At 41.2% G+C, this 14,866-nt stretch overlaps 2 long non-coding RNA genes across 2 annotated transcripts; one reads left to right on the plus strand and one right to left on the minus strand.

Annotated features, from left to right (window-relative positions):
- Nucleotides 1-1,823: 1,823 nt before the first annotated feature.
- Nucleotides 1,824-13,136, minus strand: LOC117530385. The gene is made up of 3 exons (XR_004566351.1): nucleotides 13,125-13,136; nucleotides 6,012-6,013; nucleotides 1,824-1,943 (listed from the first exon to the last, which is right to left on the minus strand). It is a non-coding gene; the product is annotated as an uncharacterized LOC117530385 (long non-coding RNA).
- On the plus strand, nucleotides 9,474-14,774 carry LOC117530384. The gene is made up of 2 exons (XR_004566350.1): nucleotides 9,474-9,666; nucleotides 14,693-14,774. It is a non-coding gene; the product is annotated as an uncharacterized LOC117530384 (long non-coding RNA).
- Nucleotides 14,775-14,866: the final 92 nt, after the last annotated feature.

Here is a 14,866-nt window from a genome sequence, read left to right on the forward strand (position 1 = left end):
CTGGCTTCACATCCAAGTCTGTGAAACACTCCTGGACTACTGTTGGAGGTGAGTTTCATGTTTATTAATGGTGTAAGGGCCTGCCACAAGTTCCATGTCATATTGCCTACAGAGTTAGATGGTGATCATTTATTACAATGTGAGATCCATTCATCTCCGAGCTTGACCCGTGCAATGACGTGTTCCTGTGCACCACAGAGAGACAGCTACCCGTGTTATGATGTAGACAATAGTTTACATTATTTAAGTCACTCATGGGACAGAATGGACAAATATCTGTACTATATAAGGTGGATATAGCAGTCTGTTCAGATTTGCAGCAGCGTTCGTACAGTAGCGCATGGTGCTTTCAGTTTAATAGCTGCTGTTCACATTCACTGTACATGGTAATAATTCATAATTATTATCACGATGAAGCGTGCCACATACATTTCAACAGTTCCTTTACTCTCTGGGGTGGAAGTGGGGGGAGGTGGACACATTATTTACGTGGCACATGCAGGTCATACCAGCAGGCTTTGCAGTGCCAGATCCATCTCGAGGTTTCCTTGTATGCACTCAAATCATTTTGGATCCTGTTTGGGCCATTGGAATATGTAAATTGCGGTTAGATGGTCCTCAGACTGCACATGGACCGCTGTTAGATACAGGTGTCAAATCTCGACTGTGCCCTGAGAGTTTTGAACATGTGCATCACACTCGGGGCCGCTGGCCAATTTTGACCAACTGTGTTGACTTCCGCAGATGGCTGTCAGAATGTTTTGGAAGTAAAATCTGACACTTTTTGGATGTGTGCCACTTGATAATTCCGACACCACTCTGCATGATTCCGGCTTTGTGTGATGGTGGTATTAGCAGAGGTGGGACAAAGTCACCAGCAAGTCATTCTCAAGTCATGAATCGGCAAGTCTCAAGTCATTCTGACCACCAATTATTTGCAAGCTGACTTGAGACTTGCCGATTCATGACTTGAGAATGACTTGACAGTGACTTCGTCCCACCTCTAGAGGAGGCAGTTCTCAAAAATTGAATGACCATGCAAGAAGGAGACCCATGAGGGAAGCTACAACTTTGGTCACCGCTGATGGTTTGACCTCTGACCTTACAGGTACAGCAGCAGACATCATGAACTGGTTCAAGTTAATATCCAGAGCTCACCTGGGTTTATTCTCCCAACTATTTCCCCGCACTATGCAGGCCAGAAAAACAATTGACATACCCCAAATAAAATTCTTTCCCAATGGCTGTAAATTGTGTAAGTCATTTTAGTGTTTACACTATTGTATAAATAGACTTTTTAATGAAAGCTGAAATGTTGACAGCAGTGTGTCAACTGTATCAGGGGACAGAAATTTGCTGGAAATATTTTTGCTGGAAGTTGAGGTTCTTTTACAAAAAAAAAAAAAGACAATCTGTAAATTTTCTTGAATGCAGTCTTTTTTTTCTATCAGAAAACATGAAAATCAGGAACATGCTCAGTTTTTTGTGAATATCATAGTTTCATCACATTACATTTCATTTCTGCAAATTCTAATTTCAAAATTCTGCATTCAAGAACAGAGCTTTAATGAATCAAACAAAACCATCAGAATTAAAATGTATCAGAAACTGGAAGAAAAGAATGGTTTTAGCAGAATTTTATTATTTTTCCAACAACTATGATTGTGATTACGATAAAACTCCAAATTTTGTGAAAAAGAATTGTGGAGTGTATTATTGAGCAAAAGGGGGAAAATGAATAAGTGAAGAAGGAAAAAAAACATTTTGGGTGAATTTCAGTCTCCCCCCCAAAAAGTCCATATCTTACAAAATCTTCTGACACACATTTTTTGTTGATTTCTTTTTAATAGAACGCATCAGGCCCCAGACCCGGGGTCTATAGTTGCACCCTAAACATCGCTGGCATTGTATCCAAGGGCTCTCTTCAAGATGGTGACCGTTCCCTTAATTGATGATAACTGCGCCTTGTGGGCAACTGGGTGACCAGGGATTGACTCGAGGTATTTTTTCAAGTTCTTTTTCATAAACCCCGTTGTGTCACTACAACTGGTATTGTATCTATTTCTTTCAATGACCATGGGTGTTGTACTTCTATTTTGTCCTTTGCCATGTTCCTGTACACTAGCCTTGGGTTTTCTGCAAACTGCTTGTTTATCTTGTTTTGTATTTATTTTCTTGTCTTTGTTCCAGATTTGTGCAGCCAAGGCTTTCACTAAGGCTTGATGTTCTGCCAACCTCCCATCCAACATAGCAAGAGAAGCCAGAATCCTCCGGAAACAACAGAAAATACAAGCGACTTGAACGAGGAATTGTAAAGTGCTGTTTAAATTACAGGTGCTGGTCATACAATTAGAATATCATGAAAAAGTTGATTTATTTCAGTAATTCCATTCAAAAAGTGAGATTTGTGTATTATATTCATGCATTATACACAGACTGATATATTTCAAATGTTTATTTATTTTAATTTTGATGATTATAACTGACAACTAATGAAAATCCCAAATTCAGTATCTCAGAAAATTAGAGTATTGTGAAAAGGTTCAATATTATTATTCAATAATAGATACCTGATGTCAAACTCTAATTAGCTAATTAACTCAAAACACCTGCAAAGGCCTTTAACTGGTCTCAGTCTAGTTCTGTAGGCTACACAGTCATGGAGAAGACTGCTGACTTGACATCTTGTCTGGGCTAAAGACAAAAACGACTGGACTGCTGCTGAGTGGTCCAAAGTTATGTTCTCTGATGAAAGTAAATTTTGCGTTTCCTTTGGAAATCAAGGTCCCAGAGTCTGGAGGAAGAGAGGAGAGGCACAGAATCCACGTTGCTTGAGGTCCAGTGTAAAGTTTCCACAGTCAGTGATGGTTTGGGGTGCCATGTCATTTGCTGGTGTTGGTCCACTGTGATTTCTGAGGCACAAGATCAACGCAGCCGTCTACAAGGAAGTTGTAGAGCACTTCATGCTTCCTGCTGCTGACCAACTTTATGGAGATGCAGATTTCATTTTCCAACAGGACTTGGCACCTGCACACAGTGTCAAAGCTACCAGTACCTGGATTAAGGACCATGGTATCCCTCTTCTTAATTGGCCAGCAAACTCGCCTGACCTTAACCCCATAGAAAATCTATGAGGTATTGTGAAGAGGAAGTTGCGACACACCACATCCAACAATGCAGAAGAGCTGAAGGCCACTATCAGAGGAACCTGGGCTCTCATACCACCTGAGTAGTGCCACAGACTGATTGACTCCATGCCATGCCGCATTGCTGCAGTAATTCAGGCAAAAGGAGCCCCAACTATGTATTGAGTGCTGTACATGCTCATACTTTTCATGTTCATACTTTTCAGTTGGCCAACATTTCTAGAAAACCTTTTATTTGTATTGGTCTTAAGTAATATTCTAATTTTCTGAGATACTGAATTTGGAATTTTCATTAGTTGTGAACTATAATCATCAAAATTAAAAGAAATAAACATTTGAAATACAACCCCAATTCCAGTGAAGTTGGGACATTGTGAAAAATGTAAATTAAAAACAGAACACAATGATTTGCAAATCCTCTTCAGTCTATATTCAAGTGAATACATCACAAAGACAAGATATTTAATGTTCAAACTGATAAACTTTATTGTTTTTGTTCAAATATTTGCTCATTTTGAAATGGATGCCTGCAACACATTTCAAAAAAACTGGGACAGTAGTATGTTTATCACTGTGTTACATCATCTTTCCTTCTAACAACACTCAATAAGCATTTGGGAACCGAGGACACTAATTGTTGAAGCTTTGTAGGTGAAATTCTTTCCCATTCTTGCATGATGTATGACTTCAGTTGTTCAACAGTCCGGGGTCTCTGTTGTCATATTTTGCACCCAATTCAGATCAGGGAGACAGACACCCTGAACCATCCCTTAGTTATGCTGCTATAAACTTAGACTGCTGGGGGGTTCCCATGATGAGTGTTTCTTTTTGCTCTTTTTGCTCTGTATGCACCACTCTGCATTTAATCATTAGTGATTGATCTCTGCTCTCTTCCACAGCATGTCTTTTTCCTGATTCTCTCCCCTCAGCCCCAACCAGTCCCAGCAGAAGACTGCCCCTCCCTGAGCCTGGTTCTGCTGGAGGTTTTTTCCTGTTAAAAGGGAGTTTTTCCTTCCCACTGTCGCCAAGTGATTGCTCACAGGGGGTCGTTTTGACCTTTGGGGTTTTTCTGTAATTATTGTATGGCTTTTGCCTTGCAATATAAAGTGCCTTGGGGCAACTGTTGTTGTGATTTGGCGCTATATAAATAAAATTGATTTGATTTGATAATGTGCCACACATTTTCAATGGGCGACAGGTCTGGACTGCAGGCAGGCCTACTACAAAGACACGCTGTTGTAACACATGCAGAATGTGACTTGGCATTGTCCTGCTGAAATAAGCAGGGACATCCCTGAAAAAGACATTGCTTAGATGGCAGCATGCGTTGCTCCAAAACCTGAATGTACCTTTCAGCACTGATGGTGCCATCAGAGATGTGTAAGTTGTCCATGCCATGCATACTAACACACCCCCATGCCATCACAGCTGGCTTTTGAACTTCGCACTGGTAACAATCTGGATGGTCTTTTTCCTTTTTTGTCTGGAGGACACGACGTCCGTGATTTCCAAAAACAATTTGAAATGTCGACTCATCAGACCACAGCACACTTTTCCACTTTGTGTCTGTCCATTTCAAATGAGCTCGGGCCCAAAGAAGACGGCGGCGCTTCTGGATGTTGTTGATGTATGGCTGTCGCTTTGCATGGTAGAGTTTTAACTTGCACTTGTAGATGTAGCGACAAACTGTGTTAACTGACAGTGGTTTTCTGAAGTGTTCCTGAGCCCACGCAGTAAGATCCTTTATACAATGTTGTTGTTCTTTCGGCTGCTCCCGGATTTTGTTCGGGGTCGCCACAGCGGATACAGCCAGATCCACATTGGTAATTGGCACAATTTTTACACTGGATGCCCTTCCTGACGCAACTCCAGTTTCACCTGGAGAAACACACACATAGCCGCTGGTGTTCCAAAGAGGTCTGCCATCCAAGTACTAACCAGATCCTGCTCTGCTTAGCTTCTGAGATCTGACGGGATCAGGCTGACACAGAGCAGACCGGCTGGCTGCTCTGTGTCATGGTTTTTAATGCAGTGCTGCCTGAGGGATCAAAGGTCACGGGCATTCAGTGTTGGTTTTTGGCCTTGTCGCTTACGTGTAGAAAGTTCTCCAGATTCTCTGAATCTTCTGATTATATTATGAACTGTAGATGATGTAATCCCTAAATTCCTTGCAAGTGAATGTTGAGAAACATTGTTCTCATGTCGCGTTCACACCGGACAACACGCGAGCGACGGCGGTGACAGGTTGCCATGTAATCCCTATGGAAGGACGCGTTGTAGCACCACAAAAGTTCAAGCCACGCAATGCGACACGATGGACGTGAATGAAGCAACGCAAATGAAGCAATTTTGAGCGACTGCCACGTTTGTGGGCGCAATATTGTGTTGCCCTCCTCCCAAAGTTGAAAATCTGAACTTTTTCGTCTTATGGCGTCACGATGACCAATCGGGGACTGGATATGTAGTGACGTGGAGATGTCTGGAGTTTATACTTGATGTGGACATATCCCGTCTCTGGCAGCCAGCCTGTGAGCAGGACTTATGTCCCTTCTGCCCTTTATTTCACCGAGTTTGAGGGGAAAGCGAGCAGAAGCGGCAGCAGCCGTTTTGTTTTTGCTCACCTGCGCGTGAACAAATCGTCCATGAAGATAATTTTATTTATTAACTCCATAGATGAATAATAAAACAAATGGTGACTGGTTTATAACACAATTATGACAGAGTTGGAGGGGAGAGCGAGCAGCACAGCCAGTTGTTTTTTTTTTAATTGTTCACATGTGCGTGCGCGAATAGGATAGGAGGTCCTGAAGCTGGGTCCTGGAGAGGTGGAAGTACCGCTGAAAGCGGCCGTCATCCAGACGCAACTCCTGCAGCAAATGATGAATTTGTGGCGTCGCGTGGCATCTGGTGTGAATGCGGCTCAACCAGAGTGAAACACCAGGCGATGGTGGCGCGTACATCACCAGACGAGGGATGCGAATTTGTGGCATTGCGTGGCATCTGGTGTGAACGTGGCTCAAACAGAGCGACACACCGGGCGATGGTGGTGCGTCCATCGCCAGGCAAGGGATGCAAATTTGTGGTGTCACGTGGCGTGCGGTGTGAACGCGGCATTAAGCTGTTGGACTATTTTTTCATGCAGGTGTTCACAAAGTGGTGATCCTCACCCCATCTTTGCTTGTGAATGGCTGAGCCTTTTGGGGATGCTCCTTTTATAACCAATCATGACACTCGTGTTTCCAATTAGGTGTTCTTTAACATTCAGCAACTTTCCCAGTCTTTTGTTGCCCCGTCCCAACTTTTCTGAAATGTGTTGCAGGCATCCATTTAAAAACAACAAAGTTTATCAGTTTGGACATTAAATATCTTGTCTTTGTGGTGTATTCAATTGAATATAGATTGAAGGAGATTTGCAAATCATGGTATTATTTACATTTTACACAATGTCCTAACTTCACTGGAAGATATCAGTCTGTGTGTAATGAATGAATATAATATACAAGTTTCACTGTTTGAATGGAATTACTGAACTAAATCAACTTTTTCATGATATTCTAATTATATGACCAGCACCTGTATACGTAAAGAGGAAAATATGTAAACTGCTCAAAAATCTATCTACAGAAGTGTTTTGAAGACTTTCTCTTTCAACCTCTGCATTATAATTGTAAATACATTTATCAGACAAACGAGTGCAGTATTTCACCAAAAATAAGGGCATTAACAGGATTTTCATGACAAAACCATCAGTTTGTCTGAAAGCAGCAAAGTTGGTCTTTATGTTGATGAAACAGTCGACAAGCCAAGGAGGTATTCTGTCCTGTTTAGGGAGAATAAATTCTCTGATCATAAAGATTCTATAAATGTATAGTTTAGACCATTTATGACTGAATGTTCTGGAGGTTTGGGTTAAAAACAGCAGAAAAGGTGACCAAGGTCAACTTCAGGTCAAACAGGGGTCAAAATTTAAAGTTGCGCCAAATTTGTTAAAAAGTGATGCAAATTAATCTGATCAGTCAAATAATGTGGTAAATGCTTCAGTCTTATTGGAATGTTTTTAAATGTTGACCCCTGTGTAGTCCTTGGTTGACCTCTACCTGGCTCCAGAAACGATGGCCAGAAATGGAATTCATGGTGATGATTTTGTCTGCTGTCGTCTCCAAACAACAAATTCACTCAGTTATCAAATCAAATCAATTTTATTTATATAGCGCCAAATCACAACAAACAGTTGCCCCAAGGCGCTTTATATTGTAAGGCAAGGCCATACAATAATTACGGAAAAACCCAACAGTCAAAACGACCTCCTGTGAGCAAGCACTTGGCGACAGTGGGAAGGAAAAACTCCCTTTTAACAGGAAGAAACCTCCAGCAGAACCAGGCTCAGGGAGGGGCAGTCTTCTGCTGGGACTGGTTGGGGCTGAGGGAGAGAACCAGGAAAAAGACATGCTGTGGAGGGGAGCAGAGATCAATCACTAATGATTAAATGCAGAGTGGTGCATACAGAGCAAAAAGAGAAACAAACACTCAGTGCATCATGGGAACCCATGCTGGGGGGTTGGCAGTCGAGAGCCCTGGTCACACAACACTAACGAAAGACACCAAAGCCAAAACGAAACAAGAAATCTGGACTTACACTGACTTTCAGAAACAGCGTTTACCCATCGCCCAGCTTTGTTTCTGTAGCCGGTGCATCGTCAGAATTTTCAAACTGTTGAAAAATGTGAACAAATCCTGACGACAACCTCAATTCGTCCGTTTTGCTTTCTGTCTTGACGGTTCCTCGTTGTTTGCGTAGTTCCCGTACCGTACTTCTGTTTGATTATCATCCAACTTCGTTCAACCTCCCAAGTCCGACGTCTTGCACGAACGTTGACGATCTCTGAACGGCTCAATAACTAAACCTCAGACGAGCTGAACGTGACTCGCCCATGTGTGGAACGAAGAGCAATGTTTTCATTCAGAAACAATAGCAGCAAGAACGGTTTGTCAGCTACTTTAACTATTTACGCACGTATGTTGCAGCCGTGACAAATATGTTGACCCGTGGGGAATTACAGGTTGTAGATGTGGTCATTTGTACTATATACAGAGGGCAGCTGACTTTTGGGAAAAATCTGTTTACAGTTATGCTACTGTGGCACTCACAAAAAGACAGGAGGCCAAGCTGGAGGTGGTAGAGATGAAGATGTTGAGATTCTTTTTGGGAGTGAAGAGAATGGACAGGATTAGGAAAGAACATGTCAGAGGGACAGCTCAGGTGGTACAATTTGGAGACAGAGAGGCAAGATTGAGATGGTTTGGACATGTGCAGAGGAGGGACCCAGGGTATATAGGGAGAAGGATGCTGATGATGGAGCCACCAGGCAGGACAAGAGGGAAGCCAAAGAGGAGGTTTATGGATGTGCTGAGGAGGACATGCAGGTGGTTGGTGTGACAGAGGAGGATTCAGAGGACAGGGTGAGATGGAAATGATTGATCTGCTGTGGCGACCCCTAACAGGAGCAGCCAAAAGAAGAAGATGATGATTGACAATTTCTTGGCTTTTATGGAAGTCTATTGAAGGTTTAATCCTTTTTCAGTTGTGTTAAATTTTCTAAAATGAGTTTTTGTCATCAACCTTTTCTGAAGCTGCTTAACCAGGATAATATTCCATGAAAAGAAATTATGTATAACTGAAGTTTTATATATTTGCACTGTGACAGTGTTCACATTTGATCAAATTTCTGTCTTTTTTTCACACTGTTGAGACACAATTTTGTTATTTTGTCCAGAGTGTGAACATGTTAATTCTGGGTTTGGGGTCACATGCACACAGAAAAGGTCCAGATTTGAATTTGCTGCCTGAGATGTTTGAAGAAGGGCAGACTGATGAACTCTGGCAGGTCTGAAATACAGACTCTTATTGTGGAAGTCTGACATAAACAGGCTTGTTGGCTTCAAAAATTACAGATTTTTCAAAAAACACTGTTCCAATCACCTTGCTGTTTGCACGACTTGAATCCTCATGGATTTCAGTTGATGCTCCGGATACACAAACACATCGAGGCCACTTCCTTTTAATTATATGGAACGACAACTTCTCCATAATCTAGTCCAGTAGGTAGCGGTAATTCACATGTAAATTGGTTTGTCAACCGCCATTAGACTATAACGAAGAAGAGTTGTTTCCTGTTGTCGTTCGAGGCTAAAGCTAGTTAGCTGGAGACGCTGGAAAATCTATGAACAGATCAAACTTCACTCTGTGATCCTCGAATGTTTTTTTGAAGAGCTTCAGAAGCACAAAGGTCGACAGTAAACCGGAAGAAGAAGAAAAGGCGAAGTTAGCGCGAAAAGGTGGAAGAGCTGAGAAGGTTGTTGAAACAGCGGCTAACTGCTGCTAATGCCGAGATATTTGAGTTGGTAGAAACAAAAAACATCACAGAGCAGCAAGAAGAAACGAATGGATTTGAAGAAGAGAATAAACTAGTCAACGTGCTGGATGCCGTTTTCAAGCCTGAAGTTCGCTGATCCAGAGCAGGTTTGTCCACTAAACTTTCTTTCAGACCAACTTTGTTTTAAGCAAGTACTACAGTGGAAATAGCTATGTCGTGTGACTTTTTTGTGTTATCCTTGAAATTCCATATGTTTAATCATGTTTTTGTTTATGATTTGTGTGGAATTTTTAAATCAAATCAAACTCCACCACATCCAAATGATAGCTGTTAGTTTGTGTTGGAGTTCTTATTATAGACTGAACACCAAATATCAGCAAAGATAAGACAAACTGCTTTATTTTGATAAATGAAGGACAGTTCAGCTTGGTGATGGACTGATGAAGCGGATCAATCGATACTATCGATTACAGTTTTCCTCATTTTATACACACGAAAATGGAACTATGCACAAAATTCATAAAGTCTGAAGCTCATGAATCAACATCATGACTCCAAACTGCTGAACTCTGAGCACATCATGGTTTCACTGAAAGATTCTAAATTACAGTGATGCAGACCTGTGAACATAAAAAGCATCATTTATCAAACTTTGTTCACTTTGTTGTTGAAACACTGAGCTTCAAAATGCAGCACTGTGATAACCAGTTAGAAACAGAAGACTTCTTTTATGCTGAAGGAAACTGCTGATGTTTCAACTGCACATACAGAGATACAAGTCGACATGAAGAGCAGGAGGCTTGATAAGAAAAATAACCATCGTAAGGTCACAGGCATTATGTATGGAGTAGAAGATACATTGATTCCACATACTGTGCATGCTTTCATCTCATGCAGCCATTCAACTTTGTGGTGGCAGGATGGCTGATAAGAGATAACACCGGTGTGTTTTTTTTTCCTCTCTCTCTCTTTATCTTGAGGACAACAATGAAAATAAGTTTTTATGTTTTATTCTGCTATTCTCAGCAATGTGTATTTTATGTACATATATATATGTATGTATGTATGTGTTATAATTGTTTGGAAGTGCATTTCTGTCTTAAATCGATGAGAGTAACAACCAACACGATGTGTTTTTGATCAGTCGGGTTGGGCTTACTTGACGAGTTCCCAGTGAGCAACTGAAACTTACTGTTGGAACAAGGAGGTTCTTAGCTTTCTGAAGACATCACATCAATTGTCATTGTCAACCAATAATTAAAGACGAGTCACAATATCATTGTCACTTAACTGTGCAGAAAAAAGAGAAAAGTGTCCCAGTTCACTCGTTCTATGCATGACAGCAATTGTATTTTCCACCACGTTTTATGTTTTTGTGTTTTTCAGTTCTTTATTTCTTATTCAATGAGAGAAATTTAGTCTCTGATTATCTTTAACAAGTGTATCAAATGTGAAGCACAGCTGAAAGATGCTCATCAATGAGAGAGGACTTGTACCTGGATTTATTAAACTTCATCAAATCCACCTCTCTCTTTTTGGCATGAGTGGATATTTTTGAGGAGCGATGCACATTGATTGGATTAATTATTCACAAGAAAAAAAAACAGGCTTCAAAGTAAAAGCAATGCAGTTTTAGTTTTAGTCCAGTCATAAAGGCCTGGTCACACAACGACAGGCGGACAGCTGAACGAAGGAGAAAAACTCAAAAAGTCAGGAAAAGGTGGACGAATGATCTACACCTTTCCCATCACTGAAAAGCCTGCGCAACAAGAGTGCATGAGTGTGAAAACAAAATATTCATGATCACTGAACTGAAAGTGGAGATAAAACCAAACGATCTCCGGCGTTGGATCCATGGATGGATCCATTTATATTGTATGGCCTTGCCTTACAATATAAAGCGCCTTGGGGCAACTGTTTGTTGTGATTTGGCGCTATATAAATAAAATTGATTGATTGATTGATTGGTTTTCAATATTTTCCACCTGTACAATGAGTAAATTATTGAAAGTCATCATTTTGGAGCATAACTAGCAATTGTCGGGGCGTCCTTAAAATTGTCGGAAGGGGAAGATCGAGTCCGATATCGGCCTAATTATCTTGCCATGTAAACCAGGCATTAGTTCACTTTCTCGCCTCTTGTTCACGTCCTGTTTGCTCTTAAGTGTTTTTTGACTTTGCTTTTGTACTCTGACCTCTGCCTCACCATTACCCTGAACTCAGCCTGTTTTTTACTCTGCCTTTGTTTTGCCTGCTTTATTACTTGACATCGTGTGTACGAACGCTGCCTGGTTTATGGACCAAGGCTCAGCCTGCACCATGTCTGCTACCTCTGCCAGTATGTCTGACTTCCTATGTACTGAACCCTATGCCTGATAAAGCCTTATATTTATCTCAACCTACCATGCCTAAGAGTCTGCATTGGTGCTGTTATGGAAAGCTAATTCCGTGTGGCAGTACACACATTGTACTGTGTTTTTCTTTTGGTTTAATTGATAATAGTCCCACACTTTCGACAGTTTCTGATGTTTTGTACTCCCTGCCGCTCACCATTTTCATCTCCATCCGTTTCCATTTTGCACTTTGCATGCGCTTTATGACATCAAAAGCAAAAGTAAGCCTGCTGTGCATGTATCGTTCACATAGTCATGAATTAAATGAAGCCTCAAGGCAGAGCATTTTGCCTCAAAGCATTTTAGTAATCAAATTATTTGAGAAATCGTTCCAGCCCTAGTGTTAACAAAAAATGTTATGGTCATTAAGATATCAAAAAGGGAACATTTTAACATTGAATAAATGTTATAAAAAGGATGTGGTAAAAATACATTGAAAACAGGTTTAAAAGTGAAGGTTTATTCACACACACACACACTTATCTTCAACTGCTTAGTCCAATCAAGGATCGCGGGGGGCTGGAGCCTATCCCAGCAGTCACAGAGCACGTGGGGTACACCCAATACAGGCTGCCAGTCTGTTGCAGGGCCACAAACAGACAAACAAACACATTCACACCCACTCGCACACCTATGGACAATTTAAAGATTCCAATCCACCTAACCCGCATGTCTTTGGATGTGGGAGGAAACCAGAGCACCCGGAGGAAACCCACGCAAACACAGGGAGAACATGCAATCCTCCACACAGAAAGGCCACAGGTGGGAATTGAACCCATGACCTTCTCGCTGTGAGGCAACAGTGCTAACCACTAATCCACCGTGCTGCCAAGGTTTATTCAGGTCTCAAGATAATTACTACCAATTGTTTGCAAGCTGACTTGGGACTTGCAGATTGATGACTTGAGAATGACTTGACAGTGACTTCATCCCACCTCTGCAAAATATGAATTAAATTAGTTGGCTTATATATTTTTTAATGAGTTGTAATATCACCATGAATTTCGACATCTTGTTTGGGTGCTGTTTAAGTAATAAATCAAAAATCAAATGAACTTTTCCTTTCATTTAGCTGTACATACAGTTGTAGTGCAGGCAAAATGAAAAAGAGTTTCTCGTAAGGATCCAAAGAAAAAAAAAATGTAATAAAAACACACATTTATAAAGTCACACATCTATCACACCAGTCTCTCCACTCATGCCACCCCAACCCCTCACATACTCATACATACAGACACATATCCCTGAGACGTCAGACTGAAAAAGAAATGAAATGAAAATGGAATTGCCTGTTAAAGTGTCCAAGTAGCAGTCTTAAAGTCTTAAGTGCAGTGGTGACAAAATTTCGGTCAGTTGTTTAACAGTCTGACAGCTTGGGGAAGGAAGCTGTTGAACAGTCTGGCAGTCCTGATTTTAATGCTACAGAAGTGTTTGCCTGATGGTTGCAGTTCAAGGTGGTTGTGGAGAGGGTGTGAGGGGTTCTTGACAATGGTCAGTGCCCTGTTCCTCCACCGGCTCAAGAAGAGTTCCTGGACAGAGGGGTGGGAAACTCCGATGACCCTCTCAGCTCCCCTAACTATCCTCTGCAGGGCTTTTTTGTCTGATATACTGCAACTGGAGAACCATGTTGATATACAGTATGTCAGAATACTTTCAGCCACACCTCTGTTGAAGGTCCTGAGGATGCTAGTAGGGAGAGTGGCTCATTTCAGCTTCCTCAGAAAGTGGAAATAATAACTCCAATAATTACTCCAATTAAGAGTCACGGGCGGCGGGAGCCTATTCCAGCAGTCATGGGGTGTGAGGCGGGGTACACCCTGGAAAGGACGCCAGTCTATTGCAGGGTCACATATAGACAAACAAACATATTCACACCCGCACACACACCGAGGGCAATTTAAAGCTATCAAAAATTAAAGTTTTTACAGAACCTGCATGTCTTTGGCTGTGAGAGGAAGCCAGCTCACCCAGAGAGAACCTACACAAGCACAGGGAGAACATGCAAAATCCACACAGAAAGGCTACAGGTGGGAATAGATCCCATGATCTTGTTGTAAGGCAACAGTGCTAACCACTAAGCCACCATGCTGCCATAAGGACAATACCTTCAAATAAATTTCCAACCACTCTTATTAAATTAAGAAAAAAATCAACAACGTGTTGAACATAGTTGCAGACGCACATTAAACAAAGATCCCCATATTCCAAAATAAGAACAATTAAAAACACAATAGAATTAAGTACAACAAGCAAAGCTAATTAGGTAAAGAAGATTAAAAATCATAAAACTAATTACAGGCAACAGAAAATAGGTTTTAAAAATAGTCAAAGTCACATTTCAAATGCCAACAGGAAGCCTGTGCCACAAGATACGATCACGGCAAGAAAAGGTTCTGAAGCCTGCTGACTTCTTTTTAACCCTTGAGACACAGAGCAAGTCTGTGTCCAAGGACCACAGTGGACGAGGAAGCACATAAGACTGAACAAATTCAGCACGGTAGTTGAGTTCATGACTGTTGAGAGCCTTATATGTCAGTAACAAAATCTTGAAATCTGCTCTTTGAGTCACATGGAGTCAGTGAAGGGAAGCCAGAACCTCCTGGTTTTCATCAAAACTTGAACAGTAGTATTTTGTGGCAATCCAGAAAATAAAGCAGGACAATAGTAAAAGACGTTAATTAAAATTTGTGAAATTTAAAACAAATCCTGATGTACATTTCCACTTTATCAGTTCCATCAGTGATGTGTTTTCTAACATTTCTTGGTAATTTCTTTACAGACATGCAGCTGTTTTTGGTGATTAAAAAAGAAACTCCCCCTAAACACCAGGAAAGGAATCTGAGTGTTGACCAGGAGAACATTAAAGAAGAAGAGGTGCTGTGGATAAGTCAGCAGGGAGAGCAGCTTCAGCAGCTGGAGGAGGCAGATCTCACCAAGTTTGATATCACTGCCA

This window comes from Thalassophryne amazonica, chromosome 18 (genome assembly GCF_902500255.1).
Source record: "Thalassophryne amazonica chromosome 18, fThaAma1.1, whole genome shotgun sequence".
NCBI classification, from domain to species: domain Eukaryota; kingdom Metazoa; phylum Chordata; class Actinopteri; order Batrachoidiformes; family Batrachoididae; genus Thalassophryne; species Thalassophryne amazonica.